This window comes from Crocuta crocuta, unplaced genomic scaffold (assembly GCF_008692635.1).
Source record: "Crocuta crocuta isolate KB4526 unplaced genomic scaffold, BGI_CrCroc_1.0 scaffold531, whole genome shotgun sequence".
Classification (NCBI taxonomy): domain Eukaryota; kingdom Metazoa; phylum Chordata; class Mammalia; order Carnivora; family Hyaenidae; genus Crocuta; species Crocuta crocuta.
In genome coordinates, this window is record NW_027531997.1 from 2917290 (window position 1) to 2923678 (window position 6389).

Genomic DNA, 6389 nt, shown 5'->3' on the forward strand with positions numbered 1-6389 from the left:
GAGAATGTTGTTTGTATTGACCACTGTTATCTCCATTTTGACTCTGGGTAAATTTTCCCAAATTCTAAGAATATAATGGACAGAAAAAATCCCAGATTGGCTGTTAATTGGAAATGTCTTTGCAAAAATTTCAGTAATGAAAATATTAACAGTAATGTCTACTTTTATTGAAGTATTCTATTAAAAATGTCTTGCCCTATTCGTAACTTGCCTTGTGCTTTTTCTATTATACTTTGATACTTTTCAAGTTCATTAACATGTCAGTGGGAAATTGAATTTAAAGACCATGTTTTTCACCCAGCACTTTTTATTATTTTCCTGGCAGTTCCAAATGAAATGTGAACTTTGGTAATGCTAAAATATCAAAACATGTTATTTTTTTCCAGCATATTACTGGAGGGCTTTTATCTTTAGTTTTCCTTAATTGACACATGACAAATCTGTTTATTGCAGGCATTTTCTACTCCATGGGAAAATTGTTAGCCTGTGGGAGTGACGGATGATTTTGAGAATGTAACTTTAATCATTATCTCTTTTGTCACCAGGTATGAAGACTGCAGTAGATAATAGTACTGCTTTTTTGACATTTCATTTTTCTGTCAACTTTCCACACCAACCTCTTATGAAAAGCAATTCTAGTTTCTTAACCGCGTATGTTTCCTGTAAGTTAAAGCTTCTCCTAAAAGAGATCTTTGGCAATTACACTGCAACTTTTCACTGAAGATGGGATTTCACTGTACTGATCTTTCTCCCATATGCTTATCAGGGTTACTTCGCTTATTCCCGGGATCAGAACATTTTCTGGTAAATTCTGTTAAGGCCATAAACACTGCCCTAATTTCTGTATTGTTGATCACAAACCAGTCTTATAAATTTGTGGATACTTTGCTTATAATTGGATGAAGATTGATAAATTCTGACTACATATGCAAGCCAAATAAACAATCCTTCCATATTCACAGGTTGGAAAAGAATGTTGATTATATTTTACTTTTCTTTTTTAATACCTCCATCTTTCATCTTGTGATTCCCCATTCCTCTCCAAAACAGGCTCATTGAAATATCCATGATTATGGTCTTTATCTAATTTGAAAGTGTTCATACTTCCAGATTCTATTCTACTCTTTTTAGGTGTTTTTCATAGCACACAGAGAATTTACTGCTAGTCATTTAAAAGTGTTTAAAAAGACCAATTAAACTTTTAAAGGATACTGTGAAACACAAAAAATTCCTAGTGCTAAATAATTTTTATGCAGTAGAGTGGTGAACTTTGGATGGGTAGAACAGTAATCCATCTTTTAACAAGACTCAAAATAACTTAATTGTAAATTAACCTGAATTTTCTGTTCTCTTTCAGAAACATGAATTTAAGTAAAAGGAAAATTTTTGCTAAGTGTTTTGGGGCCAATTAATATTCAGTTAAGCATTATCTGAACCTTCGACAACTGTAGACTCTACCATCAATTCGAAGTTCAGCTTTTACCTACAACGTGAAAATAGAGAGCTAGATCTAAGTTGAATGGTTGCCAAATGTTTTTTTAAGTTTTTAAAATTTATTTTGAGAGATAGACAGTGTGTATGTGCTTGGGCAGAGCGAGAGAGGGGCAGAGAGAGGGAGAGAGAGAATCTCAGACTCCACATTGTCAGCACAGAGCCTGCCAAGGGGCTCAAACCCATGAACTGTGAGATCATGACTCGAGCCAAAATCAAGAGTTGGATGCTTAACGTACTGAGCCACCCGGGCACTCCAGTCAAATGTTTGGTGTAGGTAGTGAGATAGTTGTTGTAGGCTGATATTCTTTATGGAGATTGGGAAAGCCTTAATATGTGACCTGAAATATGGGTATTGGTTTCCAGTAGGTAGGTAAAGAAGAGGAAGGCATTCCAATGGAGTGTAATGGTGTACCATTTGGCTGCCTGACCAAAATGCAAGGAAAGAATTCAGATAGGTTTGCCTAGACCAAAGAATTCTTACGTTAGAGGAAGAAACAGGTGTATAGACACATAAATCAGGTTGTGTTCTAAGACGATTGATCTTGTAACATTGTATATAATGAACCACAGTGAAGAGTGAAGGCAGATGGATCAATCAGAATATTGTGTTTATTCTGGAAACACATGAAAATGTCCAAGAATTGGTTGGTGAGAGGCAATGGGAACTTAAAAGATGGTATGGGACTGATGAGGATGTGAAAACCGGTTCTGAAAACCAAGGAAGAAATAAACAAGGATGTGTCATATTCAGCATCTAAGTGATTGGATATTGTGCTTTTGGGGCAGCATAGCATAGTGGTTATAAAGGTAGACTCTATGTTTCAAGTACCCTGGTTCGAACTCCCCCACCAGACTGTCCTCAGCTGTAGAATGTGGCTTTATGGGCAGGCTTACCTTGTGTAAAGTCTTAAGTGAATTAATGTGTATGACATTCATAGAAGAGAGTCTTAGGATAAAAGGGGTGATTGGCAAAATTATTGACTCACTGATGAGAATCAGAAAGTCCTTCAAGACCATTCCCTGTGTGCCTGCTAGGTAGGAAAGTGAACTAGCGTATTTCAGAAACCTTGAGAGCTGTAAGGCCTCCATAACACATATTTTATTCTATTGTGTCTTAATCAGAAATTAATTCAGAGCACCCTATTTTCTTAGCCTCTTTCTAAAATTAAGTTATTTGACTCGATCCATAAATCACGCTTCCTGTTACATCGTTACGAGTCTGTGATGAGTAGCTGTCACGGTACCTGCAGCTAACCTTTATGACTGAAGGACAGCCTAGACAAAAACAATTCCAAGGCAACGTGCCATGTTCTGAAGCAGGCTTGGCATATGTGACTCTGCGAAAGCAATTTTCTTAAGTTTATGTGAGGCCTGTTGATATCATTGCAGTTTATTTGCCTGTAGAGTAAATTTACGCTGCCAAAAGATACGTTTGACACTTTCATTTGTACCGACACAGCCAATGAATATACAATTTTTTTTGTTATTGTTTTGCATCACCTAGTCTCCTTGATGCAAAGTCGCGCAGTCAAGGAGATTTTTTTTTTTTTAATTTTCTATCTGCAGGCAAACATCCACCCAGCTGGTGGGATTTCTGTGGCCCTCGCCACAGATTTCTACCCACTGGGTTTTCACAATGCGGCATGCTTTGCATGGAAGTTGGACTATATTAAGGGAAAAAATGAAGGGCTGCCAAAATAGCTGTGTTTTCTAGTCTGGATACCAGAATGACTGCTGCTGAATACTGTTCTCCTTCCACAACAATAATTCATTTCATGCACAAACTCAAAACGTTCATACAAGACCTTCTTGAGAAACCTGGGTTGAAAACAGTTTTTCATAGTGGTGCTCCAATTCTAAAGTTTTGCTGGGACACCTGGGTGGCTCTATCGGTTAAGTATCCGGCTCAGGTCATGGTCTCATGATTTTTTAGATAGAGCCCCGTGTTGGGCTCCACACTGACAATGCCGAGCCTTCTTGGGATTCTCTCCCACTCTCTCTGCCTCCTCCCTCCCCCATCTCTCAAACTAAGCACAATAAACTTTAAACTTTTGCTTACTCCTCTTACGCTTCCATACATTAAATCAAGATTTGGAAAACACTAGGACCAATACTGGATTTCAAAACCTGAATCTTTCATTTAGAAAATCAAGGAGCTATGTGTGAATGTAAACTATGCAAAAGGCTATATCTATCTGTCAATCTATCTATCTATGTATCTATCTATGTATCTATCTATGTATCTATCTATGTATCTATCTATGTATCTATCTATCTACCCTTTATATATAAGAGAAACCAACAGTACTTTCTGAACGACATAATCCTCAAGACTTCAGCCATTTTCATGGAATGGTTTGCCCTATATACATCTTCCTTTCTTATCACATTAGGTAGTCTTCCTCGGCATATCATGATGGATAAATGTTAGTCCAAAATGTCTTAGGAAACTCACACATCCATCTAGAAACATACATCACTTGTCAAGTTTTGAGACTTAACTAGTGACAACCATTGAAGTGAATTAAATTGCTTCTAGGAGACTGTTATTCAGGATAGGGTACTCCCTGAGAGGCTGAGATAATGTTAGTGTTTCATTTCAGACTACATCTGTCATCAACTTTGCTGTACCTATGAAAGCACTTATGTAGGCTAGCGCATTAGGTAAAAACCAATGTGTTCTTGTGAATATAGCCATTTCCCATTGGAGTTCTTTGCTGTTAACATGGGCAATATTCTAGAAAAAATTTTAATTTATAAGAATTTTAAAGGAAAAGTCATTCAAATAATGGGAGGGTTGTAGCAAGGCTGTATTAGATGCTATTGCTTTGCTAAAATCCCTTAAAAGGAACTTCTAGTAGGGCAGTTCCAGAACTTCCATCGTGACATCCATACTTTGGTAGACATGGAATGCCTAACTGTGGAACAGAACTATGTTATTATTTAGCTGTGCATATGGAACTTTCTATCATTAAAAAAGATGTTGGTTGATCAAGCCATAAAATTAAGTATGTAGGGCCACTCTCAAGTTGGTCCTGAAGCCACAAATAATTTGCCCAAGCATGCTGCTTACACTCCAGTAGCACTTACTCCTCCTGGCTGCTGATTCCTATGGTCTCATGAGGAGATGATGATAATTTGGCTCAAAGAAGAAAATTTGATTTCTAGAAGGTTCTGCTATCAGACAGTATGCTATCACAAGGCAGAGGTGGATTACCGTCACATTACAAGCCTACTTGGGAGTATCCCTAATGGGCAATAAGATTGTTCCTTGTCCCTAATGAACAATGCTCCACGTGGACAGAGCTCCAAGCTCCAGTGTTTCTCTGGAGGCCCAGTTGGCGCGAAGAGCAATGTGGTCTAAAGAATGGATGGACACTAATTCATTAGTGTCATATTAGACAATAGCTATTAGAACGAACAGATGTTCAGGGGCTTGATGGGAGCAAGATTAAAGGATTGATGACAAGAGGTTTGGGAAAGAGGAACTTGTACGGACCTCTTAAGATGGTCTCCAGTGTAGATATTTGTGTCTTGTGTAAATTCTCCCTAAATGCACTTACTAAATGCACTTACTGCAGAGGTGGGCTTTCAACAATCAAGTCGGCACGATGACCTATGCAGTGGATGTCTGTCAACTTCTATCCTCAGCTACTCCACAGGTTCTTCAAAATAACTCATGGAGGAAAAAATGGTCTTGGTGGCAGGGATGGAGATTATGCATGCATGTGCTAAATGTTATAGATTTTCCTTTTTCTTCAAGACATTTCTGTCTAGCCTCACCGTTGTGTCCACAGTCAATCTATAGCAGTGACCAATCCTGAGCCCCCTCCATATATTGGAGGATCTGTCAGCTACCTGCCATCATGGTTGTGAGGGGCAGTGAAACAGTGTCTTCATTGGAATAGAAATTTATTTGGGATATGGGGTTTCCTTCTTTGCTTGCCATATATCTGCCAGCTACACTGTCCGTGAACTTACTGCAAACTCTAGTCACCATCATGATTTGCCATACAGCACTGCTTCTGAATGAGGCCTGAATATATGGAGAGAGAGAGAGAGGGAGAGAGAGAGAGAATGTGTGCCAATGAGCTGACATTCCCAGGACTCCCTCCTTGTACCTTATCACTCAATACCATTCCCGAATCTTTAGCTCTAGTTTCTACTTCTGTTTTTCACACCCGCTTTTCAGTTTCCTATCTTTATGTTTGGCTCATGCTGTTCCATCTGGCTTCACTGTCTTTATTCCTTATCAAAATTTCTATATCTTTTGAGTCCCACCCCAAATGTCACACTTGCTCCCTTGATTCTTTTGGAACATTGTCCCTACCTTTCTGCTGACAAGTAATTTAATCAATATTTTTCAGATGGTCATTTGCATAATTGTCTTATGCAATTGTCTTTACAGAAATAAGACAATTATGCAAATGACTTGGAAGTATCACATGGGCAGTAGATACTCAAGAAATATTTATTGAGTTTAATTGTATCAGTAACAAATAACTTTGTAATACTGAATGCATAGATGAGTAAGAAGAGAAACAAGGCAACAAAATAGTACCTTAGTATAATAATTCTTTTAACCAGTGTTTATTATATGGATGTACACAGAAATTAACCTGGAAAAGAGATAGTAACCCTTTCTTGATTTCATCCACTGAAAGTTGTGGGGAAGCATGAAAATGTGGTAATAGAAGCCTTTCTTCATTAGTGACTAAAATTCTCCATATGAAGGAGAAAATATGCGCAGAAGTCATTTGAGAGCATTTTCCCCCCCAAACTATAAAAAATTCTGTGAAGTTGAAAGAACAAATTTTATTGCAAAATTTGAATCAAAATATCTGATGTTTGAATATTCAGAAAAAGTATGTCTTTTCCCCTGGTTGTATAAGAGG